Here is a 19403-nt window from a genome sequence, read left to right as displayed (position 1 = left end):
ATGAACGACAAAAATATACTATATAGACGAAAACTAATACAAGTACAGCGGGCATGAATACAGCAAACTGTAAGATTTTTGTGTCAGATAAATTGTGATAAACCTTGTTATTGTTGATCAATATATTTGTAAGAAGTTTTTCTTTCGTTTTGTCCCAATATTGTTCTAATGAACTGTAATGCTTACCGACCTTTGCATTCTCCTAAATATCGACCCGTACCCGCTGCCGCGCAGTGATGAGTGTATGCGACATCGATAGGCGCTAGGCGGCTCTTACTATCTGCCAATCATAACGTCATCACCCCGCGTCTTTACACAGTGGTACATGCGGAAGTGTTACACAGACAGAACGGTGTTGTTGTTTGGTCTTGCTACCTGTCCACACGTCACACATCGCAATCGTACATATATCTGTCAGCTAGGATTATCTAAACAATGTACAGGTACTTTTTGTCGATTTTTCAAGTTTTTAGTTGATGGTAAAACGTGGTCGTCATTTTAGCGTGGCGACCTAGCTCCGAGGTCAGGGTCTTTCCTTTGCAATCACATGTTTAAGTTGTTGTGGATGTGGAGTCGAGATAGCCAGTTTACTGCGCTGTTGAAACACATCGTTAGCTGGTCGTACCCCCTAGCCCTTGTAATCGGTTACGAGGGCTAAGAGGTACGACCAGCTAATGAGATATTTATTTCAACAGCGCAGTAAACAAAACAGGCTAACAGACCATTAGATTTGCCACCGTCAAATGTCATCTTGCCATTTCGCAACATAGCAAACTTTTCCCAGTATGCCATAAGTTCTTTAAGCCATTCACACAAATTCCCTGGAATTCCAGAACACATATAACCACCATAGACCCTATACGACGCTATTTCGTGCGGCAGGGTCCGGGAGCAGGGTACATATTGTTAGACTCGACTATAACTTGTAAGATACGTCGTGTCGTTCCGCCCTCACCGGCCTCCTCTCTCCGAGGGGTTGACTGATGTATGAGGGCGCCCCATCACAGCGTGCCTTTAATACAGACTGGGTCTATATATATATATATATATATATATATATATATATATATATATATATATATATATATATATATGTATATGTATATATATATATATATATATATATATATATATATATATATATATATATATATATATATATATATATATATATATATATATATATATATATATATATATACCGGGTATATATATATATATATATATATATATATATATATATATATATATATATATATATATATATATATATAATATATGTAGATGTACAGCACAGGGGCTTGGAAATGGCTATACAATGTATTTGTTTACGATATTTATTTTTCGTTTATTGTTGCTTTTACTTTTTTTTTGCCCTTTAAAGTACCATTGGTGTAAATAGGCAAGCTTTACCATGACTACCTTATTAATTAAGTTATTATTAGTTCTACTAAAGTGACTGTTCGTGTTCCTCATCCTCTTTTAATTTTCATGGTAAGAGGGGACGAGGAAGGGTCACCGTTGAGGGCGCTCAGTAGAACTAACTCGTTGATAATTAATAAGGTATTGAGAGTAAAGTTGGTTTATTAATACCAACAAAAGTACAGTTAAAATTGATTTAGCAAAAAAACCCCACACCACCAGCTTTTCAAATCATTACTTTATTACATGGTACGCAAAAAAAAATGTAAAAATAAACAATATTAAAACAAGAAATAAGTATTTGTAAATAAAATATTTGTAAACAAATATGGCCAATTCCAAGCCCCTGTGCATGGAGACCACCTCACTGTTTCATCAGATGAGACATTCTCAAGTTGTGTAGGGGTAGGGTGGTGTGTGTGTTGGGGAGGGGGGGGGGTAAATTATGTTACTGAAATGGTTTGCTGTAAGAGTTTCGTCTGAATTCTTGGCCATCAGTACCACAGTTCATGCAACATATCATGTCTACATGTATTAGACGTCTGCTATATAAAGGAAGTGGTTCAAGTCACATCACAGGCTGATTGCGACTGTAGTTCAAATTGTTTTATTCTTGCATGCTTGGTGATGTTAATAATTGTCATGAGATACAATGTGTTTTTCACAATGAATGGGACAAATATATAATAACCCTCCTATTCATGAAATATTACTTCTGATCTGTGTTCTCTGGTATTTGACAGGGTCAAGATGACAAGATAAAGTGTGGATATGTCACAAAGGTAAGCTGACAACTCTGACTGGTTTTAATGCTACAAAACATCGATCAATCCATGGTGGTACACATTGCCTTCTCTATGAGTCACAGGGGACAGCGAGCATGTAATAGCTCAATCAATCGATCAATTACACGCTTGTTGTCTCCTGTGTATGAGTCTACACTAGGAGAGAGTCATATGAGTAGTTGACAACTGCAACACCCCCCCCCCCCCATCGAGGCTGTTGTGTGTGCTATTGTGGGGGAAAGAGATATTTAGCATGTAGCTTGTAGGTCAAAGTCTGCCGTGATTGGCCCAGGAATACGTCTTATACAAACTATACAATTTATGACAGTTTTGTGTCATGCTAAAGAGTATATACAGCCAATTTTACTTAACCTCGCTGAAACAGTATCTGTCATCACAACTGTATCTTATTTTTTCATACAATATTGGTACATAAAGACAATACTTCAGACACGCCGACTCTTTATGAATGAAAAAAAAATACAAGTTATTGTGCTACACTAGTACTACCCAATCCATTACTATAGACTACATGATATGTATCATGTGTACATTTCCCCAGACTTTACTTTAGTGGGAACAATTACTTCTATTTTGTGCTTATATTTTGAGTCAGCATGTCTAAAGTGTTGTCAATATCCATGAATATTGTATGAACCAGATTAAAATGCATTTACAGTATGTCTTTATGAAGTTACATGAAATTAGTTGTAAATGCAAATGAGAAAGGTGCTTGTAATTTGCTGTGAATGAAATACACTAAAGTCATCATAAAACTTTGTTGTTGTTGTTGTTGTTTGTTTGTCTGTTTGTTTGTTTGTTTGTTTGTTTGTTGTTTTTGGGGACGGGGGTTCAACTTGGAGTTTGTTTGTTTTTAAGGTTGGTAAATAACTGGTAATTCTCACCCATTGGGCAGTTGTGATTTAAATGTCCACTTCAGCTGAGGATTAAAAGTTAGGTATGAAAAATAGTTGTCTGACAGTTCTACAGCAGAAATTAGTCTAGAACAAAAGAGAGATCTAAAAATATAATCCTTGGTGACCCAGTGATAAGATAACACTAATGTTAAAGAACCTAGGATTGAATCCCAGGTTTTCAAATGTTTTAATTTCTTTTTCATTATATATTAACAGGAGTATAGTGATTCTGAACGATGAGTGGGGTACTGCTAAGGGTGGTATATCTACCGTGAATCGTCAAGTTGCTGCTCTAGCCAAGAAAGCAGGCCTCGATGTATATGCACCAGTGCTTACAGCCTCTGAAGCTGACAAAGAAGATGCTCATGTAAAGCAGATCAACCTTATACTTCCACGCATCAAGGATCACCTTGCAGACAAAGAACCAAAGTTAGACTGGTTGTTATGTCATGAGACATTTTATCCCAGGCTTAATCACATTCCGGACCCAGAGATAATTGTTGGGCATGCCCCAATTACCATGGATGCTGCTGTGGATCTGAAGGAGAATGCATTCCCTAATGCTAAACTCTTCATGTTCAACCATGTCATCTCAGAAGACATTGAGGTGCACAAACAAAACTGGAAAGTTGAACGTGTGGCGGAACGAGAAAAGCATGCATTTGAGACAGCAGCAAAAGCTGACAGAATCTTTTCAGTGGGACCACGAATGTTTGAACACTACAGCAACAAATACCGTGCATTCACAATGAGACCTGAAGGAGTACCGCATGACCAGTTCGCTCCATTTCCTGATGACCAATTCTTCAAGACCGAATTCACACAGGTACAAAGAGCAAAGAATAAGCAAGTAATTACTTTTGGTCGTATAAAGGGAGTCGAGAAGCTCAAAGGCTATGATTTAGTTGCAAAAGCGATGAGTAAAATAGCTGAGTTGTTTCATGGCATGGATGAACCTATTCCATCCTGGGTTGTTCGTGGAGTTCCAAAGGGAGAAGAGACTGAAACTAAAAAAGTCCTCCAGGAATACATAACATGCAAACGTCTTAATTTTCATTGCTACACTTATGGAACCCAAGATGACATACGCACGGACCTCCAACAGAGTCATCTTTGCATTATGGCATCCAGAACTGAGCCCTTTGGTTTGGTAGGTTTTGAAGCCATGGCAACCGGTATTCCAGTGCTTATATCTAAGCACTCGGGACTCGCACAATATGTTCGGGAAGAGTTTCCTGAATTAGCTGATTCTGTCATTGTTGATGTGGGTTTGAATGACTGCTCCATCGCCAAAGACATTGAAACATGGTATAAGGCCATCAGCAAGGTCCTTAATAAGTACAATGCCGCTTTAAAGAAGGCTAACATAATAAAGGATGGACTGCGTAACAGTACAATTGTCAAAGAATCACAGGAGAGGTTCAAACACCTGTGTATGGAGTAAACCCATCTAGCAGAGTGGTAACCCTGATGTCTTCATCAATGTTATTGTAGCACAAAGGAAAAAGCTTATATCCTGACCAACTAACACTTCAAACATACAAACAGATCAATAAGACAATCTCATTCACACACTGTATACACTATACCAGACAAAACAAATGCATATGAGTGCTGTTTCACCCATGCACACTGTGTATATGACTGGAACATTCTTGTGAATAACATTGTCTGCACGCCAAGCAGAATTGTTGAAATAAATCAACAGTCGGCTATTGGTGATACTTGCAATTTATAATCATACTTTAATTGTCAGAATGATTTAGAAATGATAAATGAAACTGTGAACCATTTGCTTCATTACATTTCCCAAATTTCAGGAATAAACAAAACTTTTCGCTCAGATACATACTTGTAAGGTTGCCATCTGACAATCAGGGATGTTTTATTAATCCTGCTGATAGATAGCAAGATAGGGTCAGTCGGATCATGAGAAACATAGAGTCAAGTAAGGCCGCCCTAATACAACTTGTATTTCTATAGCCATGTCATACACACCTGTCATATGCATCAACCACCCCGATAATCACTGCTATCCATAGCAGCCATAGAGATGGCACCATGCAGCACTTCATATTGTACATATACATAGCACTTTGCTTTCCCAGAAGTTTGACTTTGAAACGTAACCATCCATGAATATATAGAGAAGTGACATGTCACTTGCATAGACTGGATTTGAAGTACCCCCGGTAGTTATTACCTGTGTTTACCCAGTTAGTTTGAACACCACTTCCAATATGGAAGTAATAACAAACTTATTACCAATTTTATAAGCTTTTGGAATGTATTCAGATACATACACACACTTGGTCATGTTCTTTCACACTGTGTTTTTCATGAATTGATAATTGCCAACAACTTAAACATGATTTGGGTATGAACTTTCTTTCTCAACTCTGCAATGTTGTAAAGAATTTCAAAGCAAAGAGATGACATACAGTGAATTGCACTATACTGTGCAGCTTTTTGTTTGAAACAACCACACAGAAACCAATAAAAATAGACATATTAAACTTTAAGACAGCAAGACTGACTACAGTTTCTTCATTTTGACTATAAATAACATGTAATATACATGCCACTATACATACATCAAACGAACACTGCAAAGGACATTTTACATACCCTTCATCAAGTGTTTGATACTTATCAAAGAAAAACATTGGCACCCGAATGTCTGCATCGAGTTGCAATACATTGAAATGGTTTACTTCATTTTTAGACAAAATGTAGCAAAAAATGCTGTCTTGCTATTGAAGTGTGGCATATGCAGTTTCTTGTTGGTTTCTACATGGTTGTAACAAACAGAAAAAGCTGTCCGGTATTATGAAATTCACTGTATGTGACATCGATATCATTACCAGAAATTTCCCATAAACCCTTGCAGGGAATTCCCCAAATGCCTGAACAGGTGTCAAGAACAGCAGGTCCTCTTTTAATACAAGATTTCAAAGATGAGTAAATTACTTAGGTGTAATTTTATCACCCAAAATCATATTCCAGTGGATAGCTGTAGTCAGTACAGTTGTATAAGGGCAGAAAAATAAACCCAGTTGGACATGTTCTTTATTATTTTTAGCACAACTGAACTGAGGTTCAGTAGTGCTATAGGGATCGCCCAGCTCTGTGTGTGTGTGTGTGTGTGTGTGTGTGTGTGTGTGTGTGTGTGTGTGTGTGTAAACAACTTAAAGTCAAAAACTGCTGAACCGATTGCCATGATATTTGGTGGGTCCATTACCTTTGGTGTCTAGTTGGGAAATTGTTCAAATCAAAATGATCGCATCACGGGTGTGTGATTTGGGTCAAAAAATGTGATTTTTGGTCAAAAAACTTAAACTCAGAAACTACTGGGTAGATTGGTGCGAAATTTGGTGGAAAGATTCTTAAGGGGGTGCAAAGTAAGATTTGTTCATGACATGATGATTCCATCAGTGATATGCAAATTAGGGCTAAAAATGTGTCTTTTTGGTTAAAAATCTATAATTCCAAAACTACTGAGCAGATTGGGCTGAAATTTAATGGGAATGCATCTAGGGATGTATGGACGAAGATATATTAAGCATACAATGATTCCATGAGTAATATGCAAATTAGGTGTAAGAATGTTCACTTTTGGTCAAAAACGTATATCTCAAAAAGTACTTGGTCAAATTAGTCTGAAACTTGGCGAGATGTTTCTGAAACTGTTATTCTGCAGATTTTCTTCAAAATATTTTGACAAAATTGGCCCTAGCGACCATGACCACGCCCTTTAGCAACAACCAAATGGCAGTATATTTTGGTCAAATAACATCATCTGGTAGGCAAGTGAGTAAACATTTTAAAAATGTATGCAAATACCCTAGCGACCATGACCACGCCCATAGCAACAGCCAAACGGTGGTGTATTTCACAAAGATAACAACAGGGTTTAATAGACAATTGAATAAACATCCAAAAAATGTATGTAAATTTGCATAGCAACAAGACCACGCCCATAGCAACAGCCAAATAATCATTAATATTGCAAAGATAACAGGAATAGAAAGACAAATGAATAAACATTCAAAAAATGTATGCAAATACCGTAGTAACCATGACCACGCCCATAGCAACAGCCAAACGGTGGTGTATTTCACAAAGATAACAACAGGGTTTAATAGACAATTGAATAAACATTCAAAAAAATGTTTGTAAATTTGCCTAGCAACAAGACCACGCCCATAGCAACAGCCAAATGATCACGTATATTTCAAAGACAATATCAGGAATTCATACAAAGGTGAACAAAAACATACACAAATGTATGCAAATATATCTAACAACATGACCACGCCCATAGCAACAGCCAAATGATAGCATTTATCGTAAAGATAGCAACATGGTTGGATAGGCAACTGGATAGTTATTCAGCAAATGAACACCTATTGTTAGCATGGACTAGCATATGGATAAACATATTTAAAAACTACAGTTGTGCTACAACGCCATTGGCAGTATTTTTGTATATTTGTATCATATGTTTCTTTGAAAATGTAGCTTATTTTTGTTATCTGGTGAAATAAATTTCGTTCATTGATTGATTGATTGATTGATTCATTCATTCATTGATTCATTCATTTATTCATTAATAAAGTAACATAATGGAATTCACCAAAGTCCAAATCCCTGTCAATGTAAATTAATTTCTAATATTCTGAATGTGTAAGTCATACATGTTATCTATCAAAAGGTGAATGAACAAATATCTGCTTTTTCAACTCATTACATTTGCTAGATATGACGTCATCATAAAAAACCGTCATTACGTCATAGTATATATCAATCCTAGATTGACATAGCAGGTTATTACACAATAAATTTCATTCATCACATTAGATACAAATTGTAAATGTTTTACACTAAAGTGGCCATATGGATTTTTAATTCATAAAACAACTCTACCATGTTTTTATACTTTAAAAAAAATTATGTGACATAACACATTATTACTAAATCCTTATTTGTAACTCAAAAAAATTGCAAAAACATTACAAAAATGTTTAAAATATTTATTTATTGTACGTACGATAGAAATCTTTTACACACTTTTATAGCTTTATGTAATTTATTGAGTTACAAACACGGAATTGATTGATGTGCTGTTTCACATTGGTTTTTCAAGTAGGAAAAGATAGAATTGTCTTAAAAGATAAAGATTTATATCAGACATTTCATTTTCAACTTCATTTTTGCAAAAAATAGTTGACAAAAAAGCAAGTTCCACTTTATCATATCAAGCCTAATAATCTTCCTTATTGTGTAATATTAATATTTGTTTATTATATGTTTGTTATTTCTGTCACCATTCTTTTGAACCCTAAAATAAATGTGTGTCTTCAAAAGAACCAAAATTATAATTTCGCACCGTCGTAATCAAGCAATTCAGTTTCTATGTATGTATGTATGTGTGCATATATGTATGTATGTATGTATGTATGTATGTATGTATGTATGTATGTATGCATGTGTGTATGTGTGTATGTATGTATGTATGTATGTATGTATGTATGTGTGTATGTGTGTATGTATGTATGTATGTATGTATGTATGTATGTATGTATGTGTGTGTGTAAGCAGATTTACTTCTACTACTTATATAGTGTAGACATATTGCAATCCAGCATTTGTAAATGACAAATATACTTAAAGGCATTGAGTACATGTTATCACTGTTGAAATTTGGAAAATGTCTACTTCAAAAAATCTCAGTACTGTATACTGGCTAAAAATATTGACACTGTTGTAAATCTAATAATCCATTCGTATAATTGTCCTCAAGTTGCACAAACTGAGTTTTACTTCTCTTTTTATTTTCAATGAAAATGCTATAGAAAAACCTCCGGTGTAGTGATGCGGTCTATATATGCCTTCGATAGCATCATTTAAAATCATTTTGTGCCATTTAGCACACTGTCTGTTGACAGCATTGGTTTCATTGACACTACACATATACTAAACGTCCTCACAAAAATTATTTATGTGTCATGCCTGAATACAAGGTTTGAAATCTGCAAATAGCAAATGATGGATAAGTGTGCTTCAGTAAGTAGAAAACTACAGATACCCTTTAAAATCCATTAAAACACCCTCCCCAGTGCCCCCCCCCCATAAACACAGCTTGTGCAACTTCTTTTGAACAATACTACTAAAGTGGCCATATGGATGACAAACGGGTATTTATTTTGGATTATTAATTTTTAAGACAAGTCTACTATGTTTTCCTACTCGACAAAACTGTGAAACAGCATCTATAAACTCCTTGTTTGTAACTCAATAAATGACAGAAGGCTCAAAAGTGTGTAAAAAGTGTGTTATTGTACATACAGTGTCAATAACAAAAACATTTTTAATGTTTTGCAATTTTTAGATTTACAAACAAGGATTCAATATATGTTGTTTCACATTGTTTTTTTTTAAAGGTATAACAACATAGAGTTGTTTTATGAATTAAAAATCCAAAATGTACACCCATTTGTCATCCGTATATGGCCACTTTAAAGAAGACACCACTGTATTGTTAAACTGTTGTTGCTTCATCTTTGAAACAATCAAAGATACTAGAGTTCATCGGTCTCTTGTCACATAACAACGTCTGTCCGGCTCCACCTTACTCAAATCTTCGTTAATAAGGCACAATATTGTGACACCTGGAATAGTTGAGAAAAATTGACACATTAAGAATAGTTAGTATTACTATGACAATGGATGATTTTTACATATATAACATATACTGTTAACTTATTAAAAGCTGTATGTCAGTCCAGTTGAGTGTTATGAGTGTAATTTTGCAATGCTGAGCTGATTATATTGTTTGACAGTTGCTTTCATTCACAGATGAAATAGAAATGGTTATATATATTTTCATTGCGGGATCTCCAAGATATAATATTGCACCCATCTGTTCTGTATTATATACATGTTGTAGACAATAGTTATAATTGATTGATAGATTGATTGATTGATTGATTGGAGACAATATGAAGCATGTTTAAAGGCTAGGAAGCAATATTATACAAAGGTACTTACATTCATTGCATATTACCAGAGATTTTCCAGGTCAAAATTCCTTGGATCCATGTTAGCTGCATCGGAATAAGCAGGATATTGGGAACCATCCATTTCAGGTGCATGTTGATTACCTGCAGCCAACTCATGACTAGTACCTCCTACTGTATTACCACAATCGGGGCATTTTGATGTGTGTGTGGCGCCACCACAATCTCCGATAACATAAAAATGTCCATTAGGACATTTGTACCAGTGGCCCTTTGATAATCCCATTGCTTTATGAATTTGTGCCTTCATCTGTGGACTTAGAGGATTCAAGACATCGTAACTGGAGTGAACTTTCTTAACATATTCTTTCCATGCATCAACCTTGGATGATGACATCAATATTCCACTTTCCACAGCTTTGCGAAGACGCTGTAAAGCACCTTTCCTTTTCTGGTCAATGTCGATTTTATACTTTCTCAATCCAGCTTCCAGGATATAGATATTTACCATCAGGTCAAGGCGGGAAAGTTCAACTTCAGCATCTTGTAATGCCTGGTCAGTTATCTGATATTTCCAAGTAATTAACCACGATATGAAATCAGTGAGATTCTGTTTTAAAGTCAGTGTATCTAGACGACTTCTCATGTCCATTCTTGCTGATGACGAAAACACGTCCTTAATTCCACTAGAGAATGAAGTCTTCAATTCAAAAAGAGTCTCCAAGATACTGAGTAGATTTTCGACAGCATGGATATTTTCTGATGTCACGTATGCTGGTTGTACAAGAATATCTGATAACTGTTGTTTAGCTGACTCATCAAGGTGTTCCAGATCTTCAGAATTGGCCACTTTCTCTCTCAGAGTGTTTGCTTTTCCTTCGACCAGGCTCTTGTCTCCGACGATTCGTTGCTTAACTTCTGAAATATCTGCAAGCAGTTGCTTGATGATGTTACCATACCTTAGATTTTTCCTGATTACAACATTACATTTCGGGCACTTTTTCATCTGTATGACTTGAGAGGTTTCTTCCTGTTGTAGATTCATCCATTTGTCAAGTCCGTTAATCTCAAAGACATGCCCACAATCCTCTAGTTGCACAAATCTCGCATTTGTTTCATCTTCATCGCCAAAGAAGATCTCTGTCACTTCTTCTACATCACATACACGGCATTTACTAGGGCATGGCTCACCACACAGACCAATACAGGGATGTCCACACTTAAGATATTGTGTGCATGGAATGTTACAGGGGGGCCGATTGCATGTTTGACCACAACGCCTGGTACATCTGTGATGTCTACATCTCCACTCACATGGTTCTGCGCATGGTTGACATGGAAACCCACATTGATGGACACATCTTCCATGGATGCAACGATTTTCACATGGCCTCCTGCAGGGAGGACAGTAAGATGTACAGTTGAACTGACATGCATGACCACACACTAAAGTTCGACCACAATTGTTTCGACATTGAACATGTAATCTTCCACGTTTACATTCCCCACAAGAACCTGCACATTTGTGACTACATTCCAGGATTGGTTCACATGCAATCGGACACGGATAGTTTTCAGGAGTGTTGCCGCACTTGGTTTTAACGTCATGTCCACATGGCCATGTTCTTGTTACTATCTCTCTACAGCAGCTCTGTGTCATACACAAAACACCGCAAATATTCCTGCATTGGTGCCCACAAGTTAGCTTCTTCTTGCAGGCTTCGAGACAAACAAACTCTTCTGGCTTTTGACTGCAAGGAACATCTTGGGTATGGCCACATTTAGGGATCTCTTTTTTGATTTTTGTCATACATGGTCCACAGTCTTCGAAGCAGGGTTTTGAACATTTATGCTTGAACTTACAAACTGTCTTCACACATGGCTTTCTGCATTTGTATTTCAGGTGTTCAGGATCACCTGGGTGACAGGGCAAAACACACACATGGCCACACTGCAGACGCGTTGCACATGGTCGTGTACATCCACCTTCAGGAGCTGCCCTGAAGTCTTCATCTGTTATTGCATCTATCTTAGTTTGTGGATGATTTTGACATTTCAATGAGAGAGCTTTTCCAATCCAACCTCTCTCCTCCATGTCATCTTTGATTTTGGTCCATAGAGTGCTGTGTTTGGCTAACATTGTGATGTTACCAATGCAGTAAAACCCTACTTTGGCTCTGGATAAGGCAACACATATTCTGTTTTCTGTAGCAAGGAACCCAATTTTACCACTATCATTACTTCTGACCAGAGAGAGTATGATTATGTCATTCTCCTCACCTTGGAAGTTATCAACAGCTGTTACACGAACTCCACTGAAAATGTGTTTGTTTTTCATCATGGCTTTCAGTTTGAAGAGTTGTCCTTTATAGGTTGTCAGTACAGTGATCGTTGATGCATCATAGCCTTGCAGTAGAAAGTACCGGCATAACGCTGTTACATACATAGCTTCATGGTCATTTGCATGACTGAGAAGTTCTTCATTTTCAATTTCTGGATACTGGTGGTCGATGAAGTAAATATTACTTGCTACTCCTTTGATGTTTGGATAATCTAGTACTGATTCGTGATTCCTCAAGCCATCATAGATGTGGTCCATAAGGATAGCTATCTCTGGTCTCATGCGATGCTGCAACTCCAAACAATCCCAGTGCATTCCGTTCTTCACCATTCTTTCAAACAAGGAATAGTCAAGGTTGTAATCCTTGGCCAATTTATACACTGTAGGGCTTGGCCTGAGTTGTTTGTGATCACCGATGAGAATCAGTTGTTCACAGCTGGACGTAAGGGTTGTGATGACATGTGCTTCTAACACTTCGGCTGCTTCTTCCACTATTATTATTCTTGGCTTCACTCTCTGAAGTATCGATCTATATCTTGCTGCTCCTGTGGTTGTCATGCCAATGACAGTGGCATCTTTTAAGATGTTAAGATCTTCTTCAAAGTTTATCTCTTCTAAGTGTTCTGCTTCGGTTTCATACTTTTTCTCCAATAATGTTATCATGTCTTGGAAGTATTTGTTGTATTTGTTTAACCAATGTCGATACAGACGCCATCGGTCTTCAAACGAAAGTTGCCAAATGTCATATACATTTCTTGCCTCGGTTTCATTCATAGACCTTCTTCCTCTTAAACCTGCATCTATTTTCCGTTTTACTCTCTTCTTGTTTTCAACGACCTGCCATTCCCCATCACGGCCAGGAACTTTTTGTCTGCTTTTCAGCCTTTGATTATCTTGAGTTGCATTGTTTGTGTTTTTGTTGTTGTTCAAGCCTCTTGATGAGAAAACTTCTACGTCTCTATCTCCAAACCTTTCTCTTTCCAACACATCAGCCTCCGTATCAACCGTTGCACCAACTTGGCCTTGGGTATTGACTTCTATTCCAACTGTATTCATACTTTGACCATTCCCTGTTTCATTTCCATTCTCCTGGTCAGTTTCTTCATTTTCATCAGAATCACTATCATCGCCAAAAACCTGGTATCCAGGGAATACCCCATTCCCATCACCAATCACACCAAGCCAGTAGTGCAACACAGTATACTTCGAACCTTTTACGATGAAACGATACTGTTCTAGACTCACTCTGTGTTTTGACAACATAAATTCATTAAAACTTTCAACTCTCAACAGTCGACTTCTTGCACTTTCCATCAGTTCCCTATAGCCTGATATTTCTTTTTCCATGTCTCTCATTTTCCCTTTAGCAGCACGCCCACTCTGATAGATTGCTGTTGGAACCACACGGTCTTCACGCTTAGTGTGTTTGATCTCGTTGAGCATACATTTCTTAAGTTTCTCACTGCTACTTCTTGTTCCTGCCCGTACTATTCCCTTTTTCTGAAACTCTAGTATACCTTCTAGAAATTGGTCGAGAGCATGGTTGGTGTAGCAGACAACCAGGAGCGGTTGGTTGCCTGACTTATTCCACACACTTCTGTTGTGTAGCAAGGCGTGGGCAATTTTCAGTCCAATGTATGTTTTGCCTGTACCTGGAGGGCCTTGAATTACGGATATTTCTTTGGTAAGTGCCGTTTTCACTGCCTCCAGTTGCGACTCATCTAAACCCAGAGCATCTGCACTGGGCCAGTTTTCAATCTGCAGCAGTTCGACTTTTCTGGCTTTTCTTAATTCTGCTCCTGAGTGAACAGAGTTTATCATGGGGAAATCATCTTCACTGTCAGAACTATCCCACTCGATTGACATCGCAGAGCTAAGTGACTTCATTATTGGTGTGAGGTCAAAGGTAGTAGCCCCTCCATACAAACGTCTTTGCATGTATCTAGGTGGTTGCACATGATTTTCACAGTGAAGCAAATACTGCTGAAATGGGAGGTCATCTTCACGGATTTGTTGTAGCCCTTTTAATACGTGATGATAAGATTCAAAATAAGCTGATGTTTCAACCATTGTAAATGGCCTGGTTTGTGATCTTTTGATCAGTCGTGACACTGTATTTGTTCCTCCAACAAACTTCACATCAATCAAACCTGCCTGTAAATTCTTTGCTTTACGATTTCCGACTGTAGCAAAGTACAGACTTTTGAAATCATCATTAGATAGGCATAGGAATGCACCGAATATGAGACGTTTGGAGAACTCCCAGTTTACCCGTTTCAATCTTGATATATCAAACTGGAGTGTGTGAAACAGGCCTTGATTGGTACAAACAGGTCCCACAATCTCAACATTTGAGTATATACGGATATCCTGTAAACGTCGATGGCGCACGTTCCTGTTTCTCAATTGAGTGATGTATTCGTCTATTCCTTCTCGTAAAGGGGCTATGAAGTCCTCTCTGTATAAACGAAACTGTACGTCCAAGTAGTGTTCCAAATCTTGGTATTTGCCTCGGACAATGTTAGGTCTGATGAAAGGTTGCTCTTTCGTCAGAACATCTTCATTCTCTGGATAAATGCTTATGTTCCTGAAATCATTTGGTGGTAGAAGAGCATTGGTGTCATCATCACTGTGATCATCATCATCAGAAATATCCCTATCTTGTCTGATCGGATCACCTCTTATATTGGTTCCCGTTCTCGCTCTCTGCATCATTTCGTCCCGTAGAGTGGTGAGTTCATCAAGCCCTGATATATCAGATACTTTGACGATATTCAGCATTTGTAATATCTGTACAGTGACTTGGAGTGATGCAAGGGGCTGCAGGAGAGAATCATAACTACTTGGCAGACGCTTGAACATTTCCTGCAGAAAACGGATAGCATTTCTGATAAATTCTGGGAATTCTTCTTGTGCTCTTCCTGATTTCTCTTCTGGCATTTTATTAATGTAGGCGCTAAGATGTTGTGAGAGAAATCTGGAATCTTTCATGATATTTAATAGGATGACCAATGATTGTGACATGGGAGACTCGCATGCTCTGGCCAGGACCCGTGTAAGTAGTTGCATGATATGGTTGCCCAAAGAATGAGTATTGATGGTGTTTGATAACCCATGTTTTGGTACGGTCAGATACATCACGATTTCAGCTGGCTCTTTTTGCATCAGTTGTCTTAGTATAATGGGGGACAGGTAAGTTCTGTCAAAGCTAGTTCTTTCACCATCAAAACTGCGATGATCTCTGCTAACTGCTCCTCTTCCTCTTCCACTTCGAGCTTCCCAAGGTCTCCTACCTCCCCTTCCTCTGTCTTCTCTGGAGCGTTCATGAAATGGTCTTTGTCTGTCTTCTATTCCTCCTCCTTGTCTTGTCTCTTCATACCTATGACGTCCTTCATTTCTGGGTCCATGCCATCCTCCTGATCCCTCCCACCCCTGCTGGTCTTCTCCATGTCTATTCTGGTCTTGGCCTCTACCTGCACTGTACCTTCTGTTAGCATATGACCGTTGAGCATTAACATTTGTAAGTGGTCGTCCATCAGAAGAGCTATTTGCAGATGCCCTAATTCGCCATCCACCTGTACGGCTTGAAGATGAAATTCTTAGTTTGCCAAAGTCGTTGGGCAGCTCAGCCATTGTATTACCTGTAAGAGATAAACACAATAAGGGTACCACACAATCATTGCTTCCAAAGTGTCTGCTCAGTATTTAGTTAAAATGGCCATATGGAAGACTAACTGGTATTTATTTTGTATTTTTTTATTCATCTAACAACTTTACTGTGTTTTCCTACTTGAAAAATGAATGTCAAACAATACATACCAAGTCCTAGTTTGTAACTCAATAAATTGCAAAAATAAAATTAAATATGTAAAATGTTTGTTATTGCAATTTGTCACCCATATATACACAGCGAGAGTATGCATATTACTACTGCATGTTTTACAATGGCCACATGACTTGGTAGATTGTAACTGTTTAGACATTCAAATATCTAACTTCACATTGACCACAAAGATGGCACAATGAAATGAGAGGCTAATATATGTTATCTTTAATAATGTTTATCTTAGCATGGAACCTTGTAACCTGTTTCACTGAACTTCGTGTGTTGTCTAATCACCACTGAAAGCTCATGGTAAATGCCCTGTAATGTCAGTGTGGTATCTCAGCTTGACCCGTCAACAGTACATGTACAAAGTTTGGTGTTGATATAGTCCTAATCTAATTTTCAAAGTACGGATGAACTATGACCAGCATGTGAACAATAGAAACGAAACGTTAATATGACTAGTAATATTATGCCTTGGACTCTTGGCATGAAATGTTTTGTTCAAAATATCGTAAAAAAAGATAAAATAAAAAGATAAAATGTTTCAAAGAGGCATGTATAACAACCTTAGTGCTTAGACCACAGGCACCTGTAACCGTGACAAGTTTCAGAGTGGAATAAATTGTCGATAATATGTCAAAGGACTGCATTGCACGAGTTTTACTCCCGTACCGTGGGCACGTGGTCGCGTACCAGTGGCCAAATATGGTACTGCAAACCTCAAATCCCATTTTAGACCCGTTTTGAAGAGTTTTTAGAAAATCAAATTTTAGACCCCAAATTCTGCAGTAGTTCCAAAAATCGTGGATCACAAAATGAGTTTTCACGCTTGTATTTTCCCTCAGGAAGCAACAGTTTGTGGCAATTATGGTGGCACAGTTACTATTTGGTAAAAACAATGAACCAAATTTTAGACCAAACGAAATTAAAGATAATGTAGAATGGACTCCACTTTAGACTATTCAGCTTGATAGAAACAAACCTCATTTTAGATTAATGGGTTAGAACCCCCCCCCCCCCCAAGGGCGGCACATATGCATATGATCAAATAGCCCCGTGGTTTTACCACTATTCCAGGCCCGCAAAGAACAATCAGTAAAAAGCAATCACTTGAAAGGTACTCCGATACTGGTAGACTGGGGTTAAAGGTTATATAGACTACGTCATCTGCTGACATATTCTTTGTTCTATTCTACGAAACACATCGTGTAACCACCCCATTCCATACAATAATTTTGTATGAATAGACGAAGTGACATTCGACCCCCCCCCCCCCTTCCCCTTTCACTTCACTTACTGCTGCTGTTACAGTAGTGTTTGAACCACTCCGGTATCTTGCAGACTGTTGTCCGAAGTCCAATTGGCTATAGCTTTGAATAACCGATTTATTCATAATTACTTGTATGTACCATTGACCCGTTGGTGGAGGGTACGGAATTTATGTACTAAATAATTGTATGCTTGCTGACGTCTCTCTAAGTGCCCAGTACCGAGCCCTTTCCATACATATAGCACTCGTTCCTCAATCCGAAAAACGTTCCAACGAATAGCGCCATATATTACTCGAATATTTTGAAATACCAAAATAGTACACACTCGTAGTTATGGCTCTCGCTTTTAAATGATTTCCAACGAGATAGCTGTTGCCCCTTAATAGTGCCAACTACTGAAATAGTTTGCAGTCAGTTGAAATATTCCGACGTATATGTCAACGCCTCTTTCAATTGTATTTATAGAAATGACATACAAATACAACGAAATCTCCCGTCTGTATGTCTGCATTATTTCATCGCCAAGCACGTAATGGCCAAGTCTCAGTGCCGAGGACACTTCCCCATTTGTCGTAACTGTCACGTCCATTGTTGTTGATATGGTAATATAATAAACAGTCGATACATTACGTGTATTTCAATGGAACTGGCAATCTCCTCATTATGGAAGGTAACGTTCATACTGAGTTGTATAGGCCGTGCAAAATGTAAATACGTACTATTTTAAACGCGTTTGTCCAATGACTGTACATTTTATTCTTGGAATAAGGATACATATCTGGCTACGATTTATACCGCGGTATTATCGGTATACCGATAAATTTAGACATAAACAAGCTTTCGGCGAATTCAACCCTTCGAAACGACATATCACCAGTATACTTGTAATTTACACGTAACACCAATGTTTCCTAAGCTAAATGAACACACTGCATATACAGCTGCTATGAGAGTGTCAACGCTGTTGTATATCCATGCATACTGCTAGACGTTACTGAGCTCTTGCCTTCGTCGTTGACCGAAGCAATTAAGTGCAAAATACCGTGGTTATCCTATAGATCAATTTAAAATTAATACTTACCTTTTTGTGTGTAGCAGACCGTGAAGCATAATGACGTCTGTATAGTTCACTTGCCGACTATCTGACTACCTTGTCCATATCTGCTGCTTACCTTTAATGTCACTAGATCTGGCTTTCGTTTCTCTGAGCCAATCAGGTCGAGAGTAGTGAAGTCACGTGATTGTTGAGGGAATTCCCCGAAAATGATGTCAGTAAAATTCCGTACAGTCATCGCTTATCGACGATACACAAAGTGGACTTGCTTCATCGATATTTATACATTTTGGGTGTAAAGGTTACACCTATGTAGAGAAACACACTAGCCTATCCATGGCTACGTAAATAGTTAATTTACAACCTGGAAATGTCTATCCTACTTCACTATGTGTTGAAGCTACAAAACGTAAATTCACCTCAAGTTCTCATTGTATCATAGTATATTATATAATTATTGCATTCTATTAGTGGTTTTTATAAAGTTGGTGTTATAGTAACATACCCCACCCCACCCCACCCCCACCCCCACCCCCACCCCAATTATGTAAAGAACAATGACACGATGGCTTATATATTCATAAACAGGGTTGAGGTTTCGTAGAGTACAGTATGGTGAGTCACTATGGCAATTGCCTATCGTTCGATCTCGTATATATACCTACGGTTGTAATTCTGTTGTTTTCACAAACTTATTAAATTAACTGCACATACGGTTAACCTGAACGTTGGCGCCATCATTATTGCTCGAGAATGCCTTATAGA

General features: G+C 37.8%; 1 pseudogene across 1 annotated transcript; it reads right to left on the bottom strand.

Moving 5' to 3' along the window:
* Window positions 1–9258: 9258 nt before the first annotated feature.
* Window positions 9259–18763, bottom strand: LOC144447284 (NFX1-type zinc finger-containing protein 1 pseudogene; annotated as a pseudogene). Its single transcript, XR_013482008.1, has 3 exons — window positions 18666–18763; window positions 10175–16125; window positions 9259–9795 (listed from the first exon to the last, which is right to left on the bottom strand). The product of XR_013482008.1 is annotated as an NFX1-type zinc finger-containing protein 1 pseudogene (transcript).
* Window positions 18764–19403: the final 640 nt, after the last annotated feature.

This window comes from Glandiceps talaboti, chromosome 16 (genome assembly GCF_964340395.1).
Source record: "Glandiceps talaboti chromosome 16, keGlaTala1.1, whole genome shotgun sequence".
NCBI lineage: Eukaryota > Metazoa > Hemichordata > Enteropneusta > Spengelidae > Glandiceps > Glandiceps talaboti.
Note: the sequence above shows the minus strand (reverse complement) of the source record. Positions and strands in the feature narration are given on the sequence as shown.